The sequence below is a fragment of the Podarcis gaigeae genome (assembly GCF_964106915.1).
Source record: "Podarcis gaigeae genome assembly, chromosome: 11".
NCBI lineage: Eukaryota > Metazoa > Chordata > Lepidosauria > Squamata > Lacertidae > Podarcis > Podarcis gaigeae.
This window is the reverse complement of record NC_139687.1, coordinates 52,120,047-52,142,708: the sequence shown is the minus strand read 5'-3', so window position 1 is coordinate 52,142,708 and position 22,662 is coordinate 52,120,047. Positions and strand designations below refer to the sequence as shown.

The window sequence follows — 22,662 nt, the reverse complement described above, 5'->3', positions numbered from 1 at the left end:
CCAGTCATTTTTGCCATTTTGGCATAATCCATCAACTTAATCTGCCATTCTTTTCTGGTAGGGGCTTTGTCTTCTTTCCATCTCTGAGCAGCATCTGAGCAGCAGCGGTTGCATACATAAATAGTTTTTTTCTGATCCGTTGGAATTTCAGCACCTAGAATTCGTAAAAGAAAAGTTTTGGGTTTTTAAAGAAAAAGTTATTTTAAACATTTTTGAAAATTCACTGTATATCATCTCACAGAATTCTTTTAGTATTTTACATGTCCACCACATATGATAAAAGGTGCCTTCTTTTTCCTCACATTTCCAGCTCTCTATTTGACCTTGCTTTGTACATTTTAGCTAATTTACTGGGAGTTAACTACCAATGATACATCATTTTCATATAGTTTTCTTTCAACGTATAACATGCTGTAAACTTCAAATCCCAGTTCCATAGCTTCTCCCTTGCTGTAAGTTGTATATTATATACTTAAACGTCTCCATCCTTTAATGTGCCCATATGTTTCTCCATCTTTTAATGTGCTCATATCATTTTATTCACATATAAGAGAAACTTTAGATATAAGGCTCCTATTTTCCCATCTGTTGTTGGGCAGCAAAAGAAAATCTTGATTTTCTCCTGACAATAAAAATAAATGGTCTGTTGCCTATATTGTATTCCATTCAGCTGCTTAAATTTTGTGTCAAACATTTATGACGGGGCACTATGTCTCTTTGTTTATTTTTCCTAAATAAACATAGTTAATGAAAAGGGGTGCCATTCTGATCCATATTTAAAAAACCACCAAGAGAACTGTCATTGATTTGAATAGGATAAATATTGCATCCAAGATAGCCCATTAATTGCTAATAAACATGAAACAAACATATGTTGGGTTGTGTTTTATTTAAAGTTCCTATCATAAAAGGAAGTTTTCCTTCTTGCAGCCGTTTTTGTGCTGTTGGCTATCTTTCTTGTTGACCCTAAAGTTGCAGCCATGTAATGGGGCAGTAGCCATGACCTTGTGGCTACTGGCTTGGCAGGATCATAGAACAGCTCTTCCAGCAGAATAACCCCAAAACTCTGTGCTGGAGTGTCCAAGGTGGCCGAAATGTTTCTCCGAGTCAAACCCATCTCTTTTTGTTGCTTTGACCAATTTGCAAATCCAAATTAACTATCCAAACACTGTATAAACCAGATAGAACAGCATGCATTATTCGAAAACGGTGTTAAAATTGCAGAAGAAGAAAACAGAAAACAAAAAATGTTCCTCAAACAACTGTAGGATAGAGTATTCCTGAATTCAAATGAGGTTGCAAGTAAACTCAGTGGAAAACAACAACCCCATGCATGTGTACTGATATGATAGGAACTTTATATCAAACAGCACCCAACAGGTGTCTGCTGGTGAGAGGCAGAGCCAGAGCTAATGATGGACGACTTCTTCTTCTTCTTCTTCTTCTTCTTCTTCTTCTTCTTCTTCTTCTTCTTCATGCCACTATGGCTTAACTAATCCATGGCAAGGACCACCCTGCTTCACTTTTCATCATGGCTACCTGAACTCCCATGCAAGTCTACTCAGAAGTAAGCTGGATTAAATGGGGCTACTCTAAGGGAAGTAGGCAGAGGATTTTTGCATGTGCCGACAACAAACCAATGCAGCTACTGTTCTGGTAGGCGACTGAAAGTAATTCCTTTCTGACCTCAGTGTGCTCTGTATACATACTTGCACACAAAACCCTACAGTGCCCCTTCCAGTTCTTCTGAAAGTATGCAGAAGGGAGGCTCTTTAAAAAGCCAGGAAATATGAGGAGGAAGATGCCAGGAGATGCACAAAATTAAGACAGGGGGCCACAGGTTGCCCATCTGTTTTCACTTGGGTAGTTCTGCACTGAGTGACTGGCACTCCTTCTAATGTCTATGGGCGACATCCAGCTTTGCTGATGCAATGCACTTCTGTATGAAAGACAGAGTTCCTGTCCCCTCCACACATACATAGATGCCCTCAACATCAGCTCTGGGATGTTGGGGGCCTTTTTGATCAGATGCGGGGGGGTGGGGGAGAGAGAGGAAATGGAAGTCCCATTGCTGGGCCAGCATTGGATACAACTGTATTGGGGGGGAGGGTCATTTGTTAGGGGAGATGATCTATTTGTGTAATCAACGCTTGTGCAGAGGAACTCTGAAGTTTGTTAGTTTTGCTTCGTGTACCCGGGCTCTCACTCTGTAAGGAAAGATGAGTGATCTCTTTCATCTTACTAGAAATATCTGCTTCTCCATCGAAATCACTTAACCATGCTACTTAATGAAATCTGAAATGGAAGTGTGGATGGAGGCTCATGTTTGGAATCCAGATGCTGAAAAGATATGCACCTGATAGCCATAATATCAGACAGATGTTTGTTCCATCCAGTGTAACATCTTTGTGCACATAATTGTGCTAAACTGAAGTGTAGAACTGATTGAAACTAAAAAAAGGAAAGTGTGAGCCCTGCAGTGGTAGATGCCCGATTCAGTTAAACTGATTTAGTTTACTTAACCTCAACAACAGCTCGTCACAAAATACTTTAAAGAAAAGGGCAATGTTGTAAGCACAAAAATAACAGCAGTGGCAGAGTTTGCTTCCAGTAGTGGTACTAACAACAAATGCTAGATTGCTACATGCTACAGTGAAGGCACCCCATGAATAAGAATAATAGCCTTTCCTTAAATTCCTGGATGAATGGATGAAAGATTCTGAACTGCTGGGATATCTCTAAAAGGACATACACAACCTGATTAGTCCTTGGATTTTTAAAAAGTGCTATCACACTAGGTAGAGGTAGGATAAAACCATAGACATGTAGAGTTGGAAGGGACCCCTGAGGGTATAATACATAAATAGACCTGAAATCTCCCCGACAGCCTCTGTTTATTTGGAATCACTAATTCAGCAAGGCAGATTCCTTCCTATTAAATTTAATAAGGTTGCTGTCAGTTGAATGATATTCTCGTGGCTCCTACAGGTGCTCTGTGAAGATGGAGATTTGTTGCATTAACTGACTTGCCAATCAGAATTAGAGGTGCTGCTGCCTGGACTGACCTTATACAGCAGATATGAGAAAGCATTGCCCTCACCTCCCTGACAGAAACCCTTAGGTAGCTGCTGTTGTTTTGCCGTTGTCAGATCTTAGTTTGCAAGCTCCTTGGGGCGAGATCCTGCTTTTCTCACTTATGCTATGAATCAAATGTTGGGGAAGAAACAAATAATAAACAGGCCGCCCATTAATGGCTGGAAAATTACTTTCAAAAATGGAATTCATTACCCAGTTCACAGAGACATTTCGCAGGAGCATAGAAGAATTATTTTTTTAAAGGAATAATTTCATCATCATCTCCCTTACTAGCAAAATGACTGTTATTTTCATTGATGAGTATGTGGAATCCCTGGGTCCTTTCCAGGCAGGCACACATGGTGTCTCCTGCAGGATCCTTACTAGTGACAGCTGGGCACTACAGGGCCTTAGTAAACATTATGAAGAAGTACCACATCTCCCTTGCTCCCCAGCGTCTTCACAGTAACAGCTAGTAAAAGTAATAAGCATCATGACTTCGTGCCCAGAGAAATGTTGATGTTGTGTCACGTGTTACTGGGCAGACACCTGTCGAAGCCAGAAACACATCCTTCATAAAATCTAGTTAGGCTTTTGGTAGTGAGGTGGTGTGCCTAAATCCAGTGCTTTACTCATAAGACTGATTGGGAGGAGAACCGTTCACTTTTATGGGAGAAAGAGGAGTACCCTTCAAACAGCGTTCTTTGAGGGACATCAACATTTCAAGGGAAGGTTGAGTCATGTGAGCTCAAAATGCGACATCGCAACTCAAAAAAGCCTTTCTCTTTTTCAGTTAGGCCCAACCTTGTTCAAATAGAGTCCAGTTCAAAATGGGGTTTGCTAGTCTCCCTGTCAGTCTTCCCCAGCAAACAACCCCCCTTAACTTTTGAAAAGGGTAGAGTAACTTGCAAGGACACTTAAAAAAACCCAAATTTGAAGTGTACTAGGGTTGGCTGTGTTCAAAGATCACTTCTTGGGGAATATTATTTTCCCTGCACCTTTTGTTGCCTGCCATTAACAAATCAAACCTACTCCAGTCTGTAGATTTGGGTGCTGTTTTGGGTGTCATGCAAGGGAAGCAAGCTGTTAGTTGTTTTATTTATTATTGTTGTGTTTTTGCTGTTCAAGTACGGTGGAAAACACTGTTTGCCTGTCTCCATTTCCAAAATAACTTGGCCAGCTTTGGATGCTATGGACCTTAAGCTCGAAGGTTGGGGGACCATTTCCTGCTCTGTCTCTCAGGCAGCAAAATGTATTGGGCTGGCAGTGGAGGGGAAGGTGACCTGGCCCTCCTGGCAGAGGTGTCATTGCCATGTGTCGGGATGGTGAGAGAGAGGGGCAGAACATTGGCAAGGTGGGAGCAGGAGCGCCAGATCAGCTCCTCTGTCTGGTGTGCTGTAACTGGCCCAAAATGAGCGAATGGAAAGAAAGGGGTTTCCTGTTAAACAAATGGACACGGTTTAATGGCATGCCGTCTGCTGAGAATTTAAAAAGCCAGGGTATCATTCCTGTCTCTGTTTCCTGTGTGTGCTCTGGCAATTCAGGATGCTCAGGAGAGCTTATCTGAATCCGAATACACTACAATCTAATGTGACTTGGCCGACAGTGTGCTGCAGGCCACGTTCAACAGCACAATGGGGGGTGGGAGGCAAAACATCAGTTGGACAGCATTAATAGAGCCTTTGAGCCAGGTTTGCTGTTGACCAAATGGTGTGAAGTTGCCAAAGTATATTAAACCTCTTGGTATTAGGATATGGCCACGAAGAATATATACATATATGTGTGTGTGTATCTGTATACAGTGGTACCTTGGGTTAAAAACTTAATTCATTCTGGAGGTCCGTTCTTAACCTGAAACTGTTCTTAACCTGAGGTACCACTTTAGCTAATGGGGCCTCCCGCTGCCACCACACAATTTCTGTTCTCATCCTGAAGCAAAGTTCTTAACCCGAGGTACTATTTCTGAGTTAGCGGAGTCTGTAACCTGAAGCATCTGTAACCCTAGGTACCACTGTATCTATATTTATATATGAATTTTTTCCCTATACTTTTGGACACCCGTTGAGATATCGTAAGCAAATTTTGCAAGATGGTTCCTGGTACCAAGGAATGTTTAGATACAATTGGACATCATTTCGAATGAAGATGGCGGGCTGAACCTTTCAAAACTGCACTGATCTTAACCACTGATCTTAAAACTGTACTGAATATTTTAGTTTCTTAGAATTCCTGAGCAACCCTGGGTAGGAGGCGTGCTGCTTCTGATGGCAGAAGACACCTGAGTTTGGAAAATAAATGCCTTTAATTGAAATCTGTGAGCTCCCCCCCCCCCAAGAAGCTATGTAGTTAAATAATAACAATTGGAGTGTCTAGCTGACACTCTAATCAAGTAACTGGCCAAATATTGTCTCTATGCAACGGCATAGCATTTGACTACAGTCATTTCTAATCAAATATTCCAAATATGCCACTGTGTAGATGACATTATGTTATCATTTCTCCGCCCCCACCCCCCAGCAATATAAAATCTATTTCATCGCACTGTCCTTTAGTAGGAAGTGTAGGAGTGAGAGCTGGTTGCTCCTAGCCCAACAATAGTTGGGAAGCACATTTAGCAATGTAGCAGAATTCCTCTCATTGGCTACCTGCTGTCACTATAAATAAATTTTCAAACTGATGCTGAAATGAAGAGTCCTGAATTTAAGGTGGGAAAACTGAGTAACTGAGCGAAATTAAAATTGACAGATCCACCCATCCCTAGCTACTGGCCCTTTTAGTTCCATTGGAGGAGCCATGTTGGATAGCCTTTGTCTCTTTCCTGTGCGTCTTCCATAGAAAACATTCCTTGTTGATTGCCTTGTGTCTTATAGATGGGCTGCACCCGTGCTCGACTGAGCAATTTAATTTGGCAGAATCCCCTAACATAGAAGAAATAATCCAGCCATTCATTAAAGGAATTTGGGTCATGAGGGACTTAAATTGCAAGTTATGCTGCTTGTTATGAGCGTGATTAATAAGAATCACAAGGTAAGCAACCCAACTAACAAGGAGGAAAGAAAGAGAATTTAGATAAGAAAAATGCAGAAAGGATTGGACAGTCTTGGGACCATGTTAGAACTTTCTCTTCAGGAGTATAAACTAAGTGCGTTGTTTATGCAGGAGATAAAGACTGACCTCTCTGTAAGTCTGTTCCTCTGTTAAGACTGACTAAAATTGTGAGGCTTATTTGGTTTTATATGATGCTTAAGGAAATCCTAATACGGCAGATCCTTGTTTTATGTTCTGCTCATCCACTTCATGGCTGCAGAAGGTCACTTTAGACAAAGCATCTTTCTTACATGGAGAGGTAGCAGGTAAAAGCTGGAACAGCTGTCAAGCCTGCTTTCAACTGCGAAAAGGTTAACTGAACAGAAATAAATAAATAAGGGCAAGTTTGTAGTGGAGAGACGAGGTATTCCAAAATGCTGCTTCTGCTTCCTAGAATAGCCATTGCCATAGCAAAGAGTCCAAGCTCCCACTTTGGATTGGATCTGGGTTTTTGTCTGGGGCTGCATGTAGATCTATAATAAACTCGCTCCTGATGTGTTTGCCGCACATAAAGAAAAACGCCTTTTGAGAAACAGAGGCGTTGCCTTGATTGCGTGTTGGTCAGCTGGGAACTGGGCACTCTCTGCTCTTTATTTGATCTCACCTTGCTTCCTGACAAAGTGGAGCAATGGTGGTCAGGGAATTGTTCATATTTGGACCCAGTCCTTGCATGCTGAAAGAGAGTGGATTTCATGCTCTTTATTCAGCTTATAGTGGTGAGGAGGAATGGAAGTTCCCCCACAATATCTGCTTTATATACATTATTTACACAATGGGCTGCACGTGATTGGCTAATTCCAGGATTCTCCTGTAGCCCAATCAGGTTGTGGATTCACTTCCACCTGGACCTGGATTGGGTGGCTCCTGCAGACCAATCATACTGCTGCATTGTTCTAGGACCAATCAGACTGCTGCATTTTGGATCCTATTGTTCTAGGACCAATCAGACTGCTGCATTTTGGATCCTATTGTTCTAGGACCAATCAGACTACTGCATTTTGTTTTTGTTTTTTAAAAGATTTTTATTGAAATTTCAGAGATTTATATAAAAAACAAAACAAAAATACAAACAGACAAAAATAACAAAAAACAAGTATAATTTCAATCCCTTATTTTCTTATACCTTACTTCCCCGACTTCCTCATACCTCCCCTTTCTGTATTCCAATTTCTAATTTGTTAATTCAGCAAATCCTTTCCCTTGTTTTTCATTTAATTTTTAACCTTTCTTTTCATTTTACTTATCCATTACCGCTGGAAACCATGTAATTTCTAAACCAACGTCATCCTAGCATTCATTAATTTTACAATGATTCTTAAGATAGTCCTTAAATTTCTTCCAATCTTCTTCCGCTGTCTCTCTCCCCTGGTCTCGGATTCTGCCAGTCATTTCTGCCAGTCCCATATAGTCTATCACCTTCATCTGCCATTCTTCCAAGGTGGGTAGATCTTGTGTCTTCCAATACTTTGCGATGAGTATTCTTGCTGCTGTTGTAGCGTACATATAGAATGTTCTATCCTTCTTTGGCACCAATTGGCCGACTACTGCATTTTGGATCCTATTCAACTCAGTACATAACACATGCATTTATGTGAACATCCTTCATATCAGCATGTAGTAACAGATGTTTTTCAAAAGCTCACCGGATGCGTTCACCCGAACGCTCGCAAAGATTTGGTTGTGCTTTTGTGGCACTTGCAACTCCGATTTTGTGTATTGTATTGTACCGTTTATGGAAGCTGCTTTGTGAGAGTGTTTGCTACAAAACCTTTTGTCCTGTGACCGATAAATTCAGCCAGAGCAGGCTTCCCTGCAGCTGGTAGTTAGAGTCAAATGTCCTTTCTAGCATCTGGGAATGGGGGGCAAATTTCCTGCAATTGCTCATTTCCTTTCTGATGGCTGGGACCACCTTGGTCTTCTTGTCTCCTTGGGGCTATTCCTAGAAGTAGAGAGGACTATATGCACAAAATTTTAAGTGCATGAATACAATCCATGTCCTCACCATATTTTAAACAATATTTTTTGGACTTCCTTTGAATTGGCATTACTTTTCCTCCAAACTTTGGTCATCTGTTTACCAGAGGGTATTCTTTTTAAATTAATCATTTTATTTTTTTCTATATCATTTTAAAAAAAGTTTCTCAAATTGGAAGTAGAATTTAATCAGCTTGGGTGGTGAACAAATACTGCATCACATTTCCCTGCACTTTCAAATGCTGGTTATTACATTTACATTCTCCATTGTAATAATCTCATTACATTTGCTAAACTGCCTCGTGTAACAAGGGTTTGTTTTACTAAATGAAATCTCAGAAATAAACACCGCAGCATGCGTATAGGGAGAGATCTTTTTTAGTGGTGGACCCACCATGAAAGCACACTTATTTTAAGCATTTGTGCTTATTTTAAGTCTCCTCCCTGGCCCTGGACCAAGTTCAGGAGAAACTTGTTCTCCCAGTTTGCTGCAGATGCTGGATTTGCACAGGGCTGGTTGGCTGGCCCTTGCACTGTTTCCAAGAGTTAAAAAAACTAAGCAGCACTGTTAAATATGTTAAAGTCAAAGTATACCTGAAGGAGCATCTCCACCCCCATCGTTCAGCCTGGACACTGAGGTCCACCTCCGAGGGCCTTCTGGCAGTTCCCTCATTGTGAGAAGTGAGGTTACAAGGCCTTCTTGGTAGTGGTGCCTGCCCTGTGGGATGTCCTCCCATCAGATGTCAAAGAAATAAACAACTATCTGACTTTTAGAAGACATCTGAAGGCAGCCCTGTTTAGGGAAGCTTTTAATGACTGATGTTTTATAGTCTGTTTTTAGTGTTCTGTTGGGAGCCACCCAGAGTGGTTAGGGAAACCCAGCCAGATGGGCAGGGTATAAATAAAATAACAATGATGCTGCTGCTAATGATGATGATGAAGAAGAAGTGTGCGAGGGGCAGTGAACTGGGAGGTGGGCAGGGAGGAGGCAGTGCTTTCCCTGCAACAGAAAGGATTTACCTACACAGACATCCATACAGAGATTCAGAGATGGGTGGGTCTATGACTCACAAGTAGAGCATCTGTTTCGCTTTTATAAAGTCCTGGTCATCTCCATGCATCACCATCTATTTTTTTAAAAAGTTTTTTTTTTAAATAATGTTTATTAAGGGTTTTTTAATTACAATATAAATAAGCAAACAAAAATATTACATATCATAACATATTTTCTTATCTCCTTTGGACTTCCTCACATCTCCCGCTCCTGCATTCCAAATTATAAAAATTAAACCAGCAATTTGTCACCTTGTCTCCATCCTGACTGTCTATTTTTCCAATGTTATATCTCAAATTTTAGATACATTTATTTCACTCTTTAACAAATTAAACTTAGCCTAATAATTATCTAAAAATTTGTTTTTTCTTAAATTTAACTTATCTTCATAGTTCACTTCGTCTGTTTTAATGGTGCCAAATTGTTTATAATCAAGCATCCTGCTTAACATTCATACAATTTACAATATTTTTGCAAATAAATCTTAATTTTTTTCCAGTCTTCTTCTAGTGTCTCCTCTCCCAGATCTCGGATTCTGCCCGTCATCTCGGCCAGTTCCATGTAGTCTATCAGTTGCATCTGCCATTCTTCCAGTGTGGGTAAATCTTGGCTTTTCCAATGCTTAGCTACAAGTATCCTTGCTGCTGTTGTTGCATACATGAAAAATGTTCGGTCCTTCTTTAGCACCCCTTGGCCGACAATACCCAAAAGGAAGGCCTCTGGTTTCTTAGGGAAGGTATACTTAAATACCTTTTTCAGCTCATTATATATCATTTCCCAGAAAGCCTTCACTCTAGGACAAGTCCACCAAAGGTGAAAGAACGTTCCTTCACTTCCCATACATTTCCAACATTTGTTATCAGACAAGTGGTATATTTTTGCAAGTTTGACTGGGGTCATGTACCATCTATATATCATTTTCATTACATTTTCTTTCAAAGCATTACATGCAGTGAAATTCAGCCCAGTAGTCCACAACCTTTCCCAGTCCTCAAACATAATATTATACCCAATGTCCTGTGCCCACTTTATCATAGCCGATTTAACCGTTTCGTCTTGTGTGTTCCATTTTAACAGCAAGTTATACATTCTTGAGAGTATCTTAGTCTTAGGCTCTAACAATTCCGTTTCTAACTTCGATTTTTCCACCTGGAATCCTAACTTTTTATCAAGTTTGAAAACTTCTTTAATCTGAGCGTAGTGTAACCAGTCTCAGACTTTGTCTTTCATTTTCTCCTGACTCTGCAATTTCCAATTGTCCCCATCTTTTTCTAATATTTCCCAATACTTTGGCCATTTGGCCTCCATATTAAGCCTTTTCCGGGCCTTAGCTTCCAAAGGTGAAAGCCACCTTGGAGTTTTATTTTCCAATAAGTCTTTGTATTTGGTCCAGACATTAAACACTGCTTTTCTGACAATATGATTCTTGAAAGCCTTATGAATCTTAACCTTGTCGTACCATAAATATGCATGCCAACCAAACGCATTATCAAAACCTTCCAAATCTAATACATCAGTGTCCTCAAGAAGCAGCCAGTCTTTTAACCAGCAGAAAGCTGCTGATTCATAATACAGCCTTAAGTCTGGCAGGGCAAAGCACCCTCTTTCTTTCGCATCAGTTAGTATCCTAAACTTAATTCTGGGCTTTTTGCCCTGCCAGACAAATTTAGAAATGTCTCTCTGCCACTTCCGGAAGCACTCTGTTTTGTCCACAATCTGCAATGTTTGAAACAAAAACAGCATTTTTGGCAATACATTCATCTTTACAGCAGCGATTCGGCCTAACAAGGAAAGTTTCAGTCTTGTCCAACTTTCTATGTCTGTCTTAATTTCTGACCAGCATTTCTCATAATTGTCCTTAAATAGACTAAGATTTTTTGCTGTTATGTTTACCCCTAGGTATTTTACTTTTTTAACCACGTTTAACTCTGTCTCTTCCTGAAACCGTTCTGACTCTGTAACTGTCAAATTTTTTCCCAGTACCTTAGTTTTCTGCTTGTTTAATTTAAATCCCGCCACCCGACCAAACTCTTGAATCAGTTGTAATACTTTTTTCGTACTAGATTCTGGCTTCTGTAGAGTCAAAACTAGGTCATCTGCAAACGCTTTGAGTTTATATTGTTTCGCTCCGACCTGAATTCCTTCAACCATCCGGTCCCCTCTAATCATGTTCAAGAGCACCTCCAGGACCGAAATAAATAACAGAGGGGAAATGGGACAGCCTTGTCGTGTTCCTTTTTCAATTTTGAACTCTTCTGTAATCACATTGTTAACTATCAATTTAGCCTTTTGATCTGAATAAATTGCATCTATCCCATTTTCAAAACCCCGTCCCACTCCCATTCCTTCCAGATCTTTCTTCATAAATTTCCAAGAAATATTATCAAAGGCCTTCTCCGCATCTATAAAAATTAGCACAGCTTTTGTATTGATATTTGTTTGCAAAAGTTCCAAAATATCAATGATGTTCCTTGTATTGGCAAACAAATGTCTACCTGGGAGAAAGCCTGCCTGGTCCTTATGAATTACTTCATTTAAAACTTTTTAAAATCTGCTTGCTAAAATATCTGCAAATATTTTGTAATCCACATTCAGGAGGGAGATGGGGCGGTAGTTCTTAAGTTGTGTCTTTTCAGTTTCTAATTTTGGTATCAATGTGATAAACGCTTCTTTCCACGTTTCCGGCGCCTTTTCCCCCTCCAAAATTTCATTGCTAACCTCCATCAGTGGTTGTATCAGATAGTCTTTCAATGTCTTATAATACTTGGAGGTAAGCCCATCTGGCCCTGGAGATTTGCCCAATTGCATATTCTGAATGGCTTGTTCAACCTCTTGTCGTGTTATTTTACAGTTCAGGATTGCTCTATTTTCTTGTGACAATTTTGGTAATCCATTCTTTTCCAAAAATTGTTTTATCTCAGCCTTGTCTTGCGGCCCTTGAGTATATAGTTTTTTAAAATATCTCTGGAAGCACTTTCTAATATCTGCAGGGTTCTGAATGTTTCTTCCTTCAATCTCTAAATTTGTAACTGTATTTAGTTTTTGTCTCTTCTTCAACTGCCATGCTAGCAGTTTCCCACATTTATTCGCCGATTCAAATGTTCTTTGTTTCATTAGTTTAACTTTCCACTCTATTTCCTGGTTTATCAATTTGGAATATTGTGCTTGATAGAGTTTAATTTCTCTCAGGATCGGCTGTGACTTCGGGTTTGATCTCAACTTCTTCTCAAATTCTTTAATTTTCTCCAGGATCTTATCTTTTTTCTCATTTTGTGTCCTTTTCTTTACAGCATTCTGTTGTATCAAAAACCCCCTCATCACGGCCTTGCTTGCATCCCAGATAGTTCTTTTTTCCACTGTGGTGTTCAAATTTATCTCAAAGTAATCCTTCAGGACTTTTTGGGCCTTCTTGGTAATCTCCTGATCTCTAAACAAATTGTCATTCATCTTCCATCTAAAGGAGCCGGTAGGTAGTAGTGTCATATCCATCTTTACTGCATTATGGTCGGAGCAGGTCTTTGGGCAGATTTCCACCTTTCTGGTCTTAGATGCCAGACCTCTAGATATCCATATTTGGTCGATTCTCATCCATGTCAGTTGGGCTTCAGAAAAGAATGTTCCTTCTCTTCCCAAGGGGTTCTTTGTCCTCCAGATGTCAATCAAGTCCATATTGTCAGTCAGTTCGAAAAAGGTCTTAGGTAGTCTGCTATCTTTTGTCACATTTTGATTTTGTGACTTATCCATGTTAGTTGATACCACGCCGTTCATATCTCCCATCATAATGATGTTGTCATAGTCCAGATAGTCCAGGACACTCTCATGCAACTTCTTATAAAATTCCGATTTCCCCTCATTTGGTGCGTAGATTCCTAATATCAAAAACTTCTCTCCTTGATATTGTATCTTGATTGCCAAAATTCTTCCTTGCTCATCTTTAAATAAAAATTTAGGTAACAGGCTCTCCTTTGCATAAATCACCACTCCTCTCTTCTTAACTCGATCCGAAGAAATAAATTCTTGGCCTAGTCTTTTATTTATTAGTACTTTTTTATGGAGCCTAGTCACATGTGTTTCTTGCAGACAAATAATGTCCAATTGTTCTTTTTTCAATATGTGAAATATCTTCCTCCTTTTTTCTGGGGAGTCATGCATCGCCATCTAAACAGGGTTTCAGGAAGTAGAATTGGACAGAATTCAGTTTGCTGTAGAAGCCACAGTCATTCAGCGTAGACCACATGGGTCTGGATGGACAAAAATGCCAATCCACTGTAAGGCTACATCATGCGTTCATCCTTTATTTAGACAGTGCAACCTTCTCTTAACAAACATATTCTTGTTTGCAATTTTGCCAGAGATGCACTCTTTTTTTGCAAAGCAATTTCCCCAAATATACTGAGTGTGGTATCCAACAAAGCACTTCTGAGACCTGAACAGCTGGTACTAACTTATCACATTTATTTACACCACAGCTCTGCTTTAGGAGAAAGGGTGGTTGTCCTTCATATTGCCTCTAAATCCCTCCATTCTCTTCCTCAGTGATGCATAAAAATTTCAAAGCATGAGGCCTTCAAACCTTTTTTTAATCGGCTCTCCGGTTTGGCTGTCCTGTGTCTTCAAATCAGGTGGCGATGATGTGTAAAAAAAAGTCGTACTTCCAATAAGAAAGACACACACACACACACACACACACACACACAGAGAGAGAGAGAGAGACACATTCTTTGATGTATTTCCCCCCCAGTGCTCTGCCTAATCTTGTTTTATATGGTTTTTACGTTGCTTTCTAAGTAAATTTTCTCATTATCCCTGTACCCAGACAGCGATACCATGTACAATGTTCAAAACTCTGCAGGAGCAGACTTCGTTGTCATTTTCAGTTTGTGGAGCCGTAAAGTAATAATATTGCCTCCCACGCCATCAGCCATCTACTCCCGCCCTCACAGAAGTCTCCAAAATGCTCTGTTTGCTCTTCTCAGACTGCTGTCACAGGGTGATTGCTGCAATAGATTAATAAGACCACCGGAAACTTTTACTCATCTCCACAATCTTGTCGTGCAATGTTTGCATTTTTCAGATTTAGAATGTGGAGTTGCTAGCTCATAAATGAAGAATTAATTGAAATCCTGGAATTAATTTTTCAGTCTCTGACCCAGCTGTCTCGTCCTCATCACAGCCTTCTTGGAATTGTATCTGTTGCTCACTAGAGATAAAATGCGGCAGAAGCAAGCCAAAGCCCACATATTCAGGTTTGAACTTGCAGGATTCCAAATAAGGATTTGTTGCAAGAACTGTGGAGCCCACTCCAAGCTACTGAACACATGGACTTGCCTTATACTGAGTCTGTCCACTGACCCATTTTCTATTTTAACAAGGTCTCCAGAAGGTATTTGTTAAGTTGTGGGTGAACATATCAGACGACATCGATTCTTCAAACAGCTCTTGTCTATTCACAGGCCAGGACAGAACTGAACTGAAGGGTTCAGTCAGCCTGCTTATATAGAGCTCCAGTACCACGTTACTGTAACAACTTTCTAAAACTATCCAATCACTGAACGTCACTTTTGATCCTTCATTTGCATAACTATCTACAGTATCCCCCTTCTGGCCCAGGGTGAGAACTTCAGTACATAACAGTATTGTTCCCAGACCGGCTCCCAGATAACCTTTTTAGCTGGAAACGTTTGGGACTTTCCACATGCAAAGCAATAGGTCTCCTTGTCAGCCTCTCCTCCTCCTTGCAATAGCCTGTACTGAATATCAGATCCATTGATCTGAATGTTGATATGGCTGTGCTTTATCCATACCAGTGTAGAGTCATAGAATTGTGGAGTTGGAAGGTATCCCGAGGGTCATCTAATCCAACCCCTTGCAATGCAGGAATCTCAACTAAAGCATCCACGAAGAAATGGCCACCCAACCTCTGCTTAAAAGCCTCCAAGGAAGGAGAGTCCACAACTTCCTGAGGTTGCCCAAATACTGCAAATACCTATACTGAAAGTATCTGTCTGTGCCTTTTCTTGCACTTCACCTCTTCATATGAGGATGGGGGATGGGACATCGTTCCTCAAGCTTTCTTGTTTTCCTTACTTTTCCTTCAGCATCTGGTCTGTGAATGGGGAGTTATGGACAGGGCTAGTGACCACAAGTAAGATAAGGTTATCAGATTTTTTTCAAAGAATCCGAGGACACTTTTTTTTTTTTTGAAAAGAGAAAAAAAATTATTTAAAAAAGTTTTTAAAAAGAAGTAATATCTTCTCTTCCTCTGGGCCCCGGCCTGCTCTCTTGGAGCGCAAGCTGCTAGCCGCCGTGGAGTAGGCTCAGGTTGGGCCTGGGCTCGGCCACGTGTCCTTGCCCTCCCTGTGCTCTCCTACCTTTCCTCCACAGCAGCACCGCAAGGTTGGGGCTCCTCTCTTTTTTCTCCTTCCTCTTTCTCTCTATTCCTTTTCCTTCTCTTCTCCTCCTTCTCCCTGTGTCGGCTCTGGGGTTTTCCTGTTTACGGAGCGCTGCTGGGCAGTCGGCCAGGTGGCCGGGCTCTCTCGCTCCCAGCTTGATTTGGGTCATGGGGGGGATCAGAGGTTCTCCCACTTGATGTGCCAGGCATCCCCGGTTCCCTTTGGCAGTGGCGGCAGTAGCGGCAGTCTCAGCAGCCCGGAGCCAGCCTGGTAGCACAGCTGGCTCTAGCTGGCTTCAGGAGCCCGCCATTTTGCCCCAACGGAAGTCCCCATATGATGTGTCCTGTGCCATTGAGCCAATCACACAACATTCATTCCCTACTAATAAATCTACAACACTTAAAATATAAATCTGGGGACATTAAATGAAATCCAGGAACATTCCGGGGAGAGAAACAAATGATGGAAGGTGCGTAGAGAACATGGCATAGGAAGAAAGGCTGAAGTCGTCACATTTGTTTGGCTGGGAGACTAGAAGAGGCTTGGAAACAGCCTTTAGATATGAGGTTGGGTGTTTTAAAGAGGGCAGAGGTCCACTGCTCTTTTCTGCCAAGGATGCCATGATATAATGAGCTGAAACTGTAACCAGTGGCAATTAGGAAGAACGTTCTGTAAAGGAGGTGGTCCATCAGAACGGGTTGGCTAAGCATTTGGTGGAACATTCACCGGGATCTTTAAGGGCAGGTATTTGTAGAATTTGCTTTAGTGAATAACTGAGGAGCTTCCAGATATAAATCCACCACCTCCTGAGTAGATGATTCATAATGTCCCTACCAGTTAGATAATTCTATGCTTGTGTGTGTGCACACGATGTGCAAAACCATATAATGCTGTCTTGATCTTTGGGGATTATAAACGAATAGCTTTTGATGGCACCCAAAGTAGTACTAGCTGAATTGGATGCACTTTGTTATATAGCTAAGGCATATTTTATTCAATGCAGAGTTTTATCCATTATAAGGGGAGATGGGTTAAATAAGGATTAGAAGGATTTTTCTCTGATTCGATGGTTTAGCCAACCATAATGACTTTATATATTCTGTTCAGCATTCCTGCACTTTTTTTTTTAATTGACTCAAAAGATGGTAGGACACAAATGGAACAGCAGTCTTTGAATAATTAAAGCATGCTAATCATCTAGAAATGCCAGGAGATGCCCCAGCAAGATCACATGATGCGTTCTTCTCCATGGCCTATTAATTGAAGGGATCATTTTTTAATGTAAATGTCTATGTTTGTTTGTAGCAAAAGTCCTTGGGGATGATTGGGGAGCGTTGGTTACTCGGCAGATTTGTTTTGTTTCGGATTTGTTTTGTTTCAGGGTGTATGTTTTGCTTGGCAGCAGGGTTCTGAATATCACCAGTTTTTCGTTGGCGAAATGTGAATTTTGTGGTGCCCACAGCAGATTTCCAAATGTTCCCCTGGGTCCCAAAAGGTTGGGGATCCCCTCATTAATTTTGAATGAACAGGCTATTCCTGGGCAAGTTTCAGGCATGGGTTAGAGGAGGAGGTGATGTCTGGGCGAAGGTGCCCAACTTTGAAAAGGATTAGGACCTCAGGGCTGAAGATGCTGGCTATCCCGTTAAGGTAAACGTAAAGGGACCCCTGACCATTAGGTCCAGTCGTGGCCGACTCTGGGGTTGTGGCGCTCATCTCGCTTTATTGGCCGAGGGAGCCGGCGTACAGCTTCCAGGTCATGTGGTCAGCATGACTAAGCTGTTTCTGGAGAACCAGAGCAGCACACGGAAATGCCGTTTACCTTCCCGCCGGAGCGGTACCTATTTATCTACTTGCACTTTGATGTGCTTTTGAACTGCTAGGTTGGCAGGAGCAGGGACTGAGCAACGGGAGCTCACCCCGTCACAGGGATTCGAACCGCCGACCTTCTGATCGGCAAGTCCCAGGCTCTGTGGTTTAACCCACAGCACCACCCGTGCCCCTACTCAGGATAGTCTCTGGCTATCCCAGTACTGGGTGATAAATGACAATACTTGTCTAGTCCCTGGATTTTTGTTTTGCATTTCCGATAGTGACTTGGCAAGCTGTCTTACAGCAAGCCAGACCGTTAGCCCAACCAGCTGACTACTATCTGCACTGGCTGGTGGCAGCTCTCTGTTGTTTTAGGCCAGGACCCTTCCCAACCCCACCCAGAGACACCAGGGTTTGAACCTGGAACCTCTTTCATGCTAAGCATGTGCTCCATCGCCAGGTCACAACCCTTCCACATTCTCAGCAAGTGCTCACGGGCTTTTCCTGTATAGCTCAAAACAAACCATAAAGCACATAGAGATCCTACTAAAACATGAATTAAACTGAAGCACAACAAACACAATTAAATCTTAAAACTAAATCATCCTTCTACTCACAAGTGCTGTCATCGGGTGCCTTAGGGTGCTGTAGTCAAATAATATTGCACAGAGCAGCAATAAAAATGTGCTCTTTTGGAGTAAAAACAACTTCAAGTAATATCATCCCTCCCAAATCCACCAGATAAATAATGCATAGAAAAGAGATAGGCACTGCAGGGAAACAAAAGTGCTTTTTCGAGACTAACCTGACCAGCCACCATATTAGAGCTCAACAACAGACCAGAAACTGTACTCTTCCAGGACCCTGACGCCTCCCACATTAGAAGTGGGTACCGCTAACTTGGAAGATGCATGGCAGGGAAGAAAAGGCAGAGAGGTCTCTGCCTCTTGAGGAGTTGGCTCCTCTCCCCAACCAGGGACGTGAGTGCTGCTGTGGTCTAAACCACTGAGCCTCTTGGGCTTGCCAGTCAGAAGGTTTGTGGTTTGAATCCCCACAACAGGGTGAGCTCCCATTTCTCTGTCCCAGCTCCTGCCAACCTAGCAGTTCGAAAGCACACCAGTGCAAGTAGATAGATAGGTACTGCTGTGGCAGGAAGGCAAACAGTGTTTCTGTGCACTATGGTTTCTGTCACGGTGTTCCATTGCTCCAGAAGTGGTTTAGTCATACTGGCCACATGACCCAGAAAAGCTGTCTGTGGACAAATGCCTGAAATCGAGATGATCGCCACAACCCCATAGTCACCTTTGTCTGGACTTTACCTTTTTTTTTAAAAAAAAAACAAAACCCTGTCCCCGACCATATGGACTGCAGTGGGTGGGGGAGCGAGCTCCTCTCTGTGTGAACTGAGGATCAAGTGACCTGGCCTACTGGGTATATACCGTGTGACATACGGGGTGGATAACCTGGGGAAATTTCCATTCATCTATGAGGGGGAAAAGTGCAGAGAGTGAGTGATTTGCTTAACTAAACTGACATCTTCTGTTGACAGTAGTAGAAGTAGCAGCAGCAGAGGGTGTTCTTCAGCTGGTGCCAGTGCAAATACCATCTCTGTACATGGGTATGCCAACATGCACAGCTAGACATGCAACATGCACTAGAACAGGGATGTATGCCCATGTTGGCGAATCCTCTGCAATGGCAGGTTTTCTCTTCTTGATGAAGACATCCCTGGGTGCAACACAAGAGGTAGACAGTAATCAGAGAGAGTAAGGGGCAGAAATTTATACTCAATCTTGTGTGTAATCAGCTTCATGCTGATATAAAATCTATGCAGCTATTCCCTTTTCATGGTATGGTATGTTAATGCAGAGATAACTGTCAGAGGATTGGGTGGAAAAGATCATGGGTTCAAGTTAAAGTTAACTCATAAAGGTTGGGCTTGAAAGTGACCTGGTTTTATGCAATGCGTTCTTCAAATTGCATGGGAACCCCTATGACTTGGTAGGTGTGTTTGTAATCCCAAAGGTGTAGGAACAAGTTGGGTTTGTACAGCAGTAAGAAAAAGTACAACGCTCAAATTATAGGGCAAAGGCTACAGAGTGACTTAATGAAATCCACACCCCTGATCTCTGTAGTTTAAATCAAATCATGTCCCCCTATAGCCTTTGAAAAACAGTAGCTAAGTCCGGAAAGCTGTGCCTTCTGTCTTCACTGGGGGGAAATGCACTCTGCATATGTTTAGAAGTGCACTGCAAGACTGAGCAAATTGCTCCACTTTTGTGGGGTGGGGTGGTGGTGATGGTGGAACAGGCCTTAAAGTGTTCATCCTTTAAAAATAAGTTTGGCACAAATTTATTCCAGCATACCACAGCATTTGAGAATAGGACTTGATAGTTCTGTGTCATGCTTTCTCAGGATAACTGGGAACCAGCTTTGCTCATATGCTGTCATCACAGCACAGCAAAGCACAGCAGAACGGAAGATGACTTGCTTAATTATACACCCTGATGGAAATGTGTCTGCAGAAGCTGTTGCTGGCTGGGAGCAAGCTTAATAGCACCGTGGAAAAAGAAACTGCAGATAAATAGGGCACTGCAAAATGTGATGCCTTTAATATTTCATACAGGAATGATGAATTATTGCTTAGAAGTTGGAAAGTTGGAGGAGGAAAGAGTAGGTCAGACATTTTCAGAAACAGGATGCTTTGCAGGAACCTGATTAAGGCTCACAATCTTTGATTAAAGCCAGGATCCATATCTGAGAAGAATGGAGGGGAAAGTGCCAAAACTATTGAGAGGCTCTTCAGATACAAGATCCCTCTTACATCTGAGTTTATATCCTAGCAATAACATGGCATGGAAGAAGGGAGTTATGCCAGGCAAGTTCTGGGTTCTCATAGATATGAAGATTTTATATTCATCTCCAGTTGTGGTTGTTTATTGGTGTGTAAACAGGTATGCAGAATATATTTTTAACAAAAGAAACTTAGGGTTGTGATCCTAACCCTATTTACCTGGGAGTAAGACTAATTGAAGGGACTAAACCACAGAGCCTAGGACTTGCCGATCAGAAGGTCAACGGTTCGAATCCCCATGACAGGGTGAGCTCCTGTTGCTCGGTCCCTGCTCCTGCCAAACTAGCAGTTCAAAAGCACGTGAAAGTGCAAGTAGATAAATAGGTACCGCTCTGGCGGGAAGGTAAACGGTGTTTCTGTGCGCTGCTCTGGTTCACCAGAAGCGGCTTAGTCATGCTGGCCACATGACCTGGAAGCTCCCTCGGCCAATAAAGCGAGATGAGTGCCGCAACCCCAGAGTCGGCCACAACTGGACCTAATGGTCAGGGGTCCCTTTACCTTTAAGACTAATTGAATTCAGTAGGACTTACTTTTGAGTAGACACTGTGAGGATTTGCGCTGTAATTTAATAAATATTAAATAAGTTGGGCTTCATTGTATGTGGACAATGCCTGATGAAATATCAGGTCAGACAATGACATTCTCTGTAGCAGAGCATGAGAGTCCAGCGTTTTCCTCTATTCTTCAATATAATTAGGAAATCAAAATAATTTTTGCAAAATAAGTGATTGCATGCACTGCTGTGCTTAATTTGCATAATTTATGCAGGTTTCAGGATCTGACTTTTCTTTTGGCTGAATTTGGATTTTGTGAGTTTCTGCTTTAACAGAGTACACACAACCCCAGACAGAAGTGAAAAAATTATGCAGTGGAGACCTTAGTGGCAGTGGGATAGGAAGGAATATGTTGGGCTGCTGGTAGACAACTAATTACAATTATATATAATAATAATTCTTGTTATACAGAAAAGAAAGATAGCACATACCCATTTCTATAAAAAAACTAGAAAGGAAAATATTTAGCTCATATTTTTAAACTAAGGAAAATGAAAAATGTGACAGACACGGCTGGGACTGGGAGGAGGGAATGACACTCACTCTGCGTTTTAAGCTGCTGATGTGTATATAGCCTAAACTGTTGCCTGAACTTTAGGGGACAGACATCTCTAAGTGACTGGTTAAGTATTTCTGCAGCACATTCCATGCAGAGTTAGGCCTGCCCGCACCCACTGATTTTAATCAGACTGACAATCTATTTTAGTAGCAGTGCCTGGAAACCAGCTGATGGTACGTTCTCCAGATTAGCTAACACGGACCACAAGCATGTGATAATCAGTTGCAGAAAGTAAACATGAATATAGTCTCTCAGTCTGTTCTCGGTCACTTAATGTCCCGTTCTGCAGCTCAGCTTATGACAGGGCCAGTGTCTCCAGCGCTGATCGCGCGGCGGGCCAGAGTGTGGGGAAGCGCGTGCCCACACGCATGTGCGCACACGCTATTTCCTGCGCACTTCTGGGTTGGAGGAGCGCTGGAAATAGCTTGTGTGCATGTGCATGGGCCTCGCCCGACCCGAATGTGCACTGGAAATAATACTTGCGCATACACACAAGCTACTTGCGGTGCTCCTCTGACCTGGAAGTGGGCAGCCACGCAGTGCAGAGCCGGTAAGAGCAGGTGGCGGCAGCGGGTGGCGGGGGTTGCCAGCCACGGGCCGGATAAACGAGTCCCTCGGGCCTTATCCAGCCCATGGGCCTTAGTTTGGGGACCCCTGGCTTACGATAAGACACAAATAAAAAAATTGTCCAGTAGCACCTTAGAGACCAACTAAGTATGTTCTGGGTATAAGCTTTCTTGTGCATGCACACTTCTTCAAGCTGGTACCTACTCTGCCTATTGGGTAGTCTGGCACTGCTCAGACCCAGGGGCTGAATTCGCCCTTCCTTCCAGCTCTATCTTGGTATCTGAAGAAGTGTGCATGCACACGAAAGCTTATACCCAGAACATACTTATACAGTGGTACCTCAGGTTACATACGCTTCAGGTTACATATGCTTCAGGTTACATACGCTTCAGGTTACACACTCCACTAACCCAGAAATAGTGCTTCAGGTTAAGAACTTTGCTTCAGGATAAGAACAGAAATTGGGCTCCGGCAGCACAGCAGCAGGAGGCCCCATTAACTAAAGTGGTGCTTCAGGTTAAGAACGGACCTCCGGAACGAATTAAGTACTTAACCTGAGGCACCACTGTACCCATACTTATACCCAGAACATACTTAGTTGGTCTCTAAGGAGCTACTGGACATTTTTTAAAATTTATTTCAACTGCTTCAGACCAACACGGCTGCCTACCTGAGAGGGGATTGTGGCCTGAGGAGATTTCCCAAGACAAGATAGAGCTGGAAGGAAGGGTGAATTC

At 42.1% G+C, this 22,662-nt stretch overlaps 1 protein-coding gene across 3 annotated transcripts in view; it reads left to right on the top strand.

Moving 5' to 3' along the window:
* RAB27B (RAB27B, member RAS oncogene family) overlaps positions 1-22,662 on the top strand; it is a 125,139-nt gene that overhangs the window by 11,771 nt on the left and 90,706 nt on the right. Inside the window, exon 1 of one of the 3 annotated variants that reach the window (XM_083702968.1) lies at positions 1,640-1,656. The exons of the other annotated variants lie outside the window; for them this stretch is intronic. The gene's annotated coding sequence lies outside the window, so the exon portion shown is untranslated. Of the gene's footprint in view, positions 1-1,639; positions 1,657-22,662 lie in introns of those variants that run through there. 3 annotated transcript variants of the gene reach the window in all.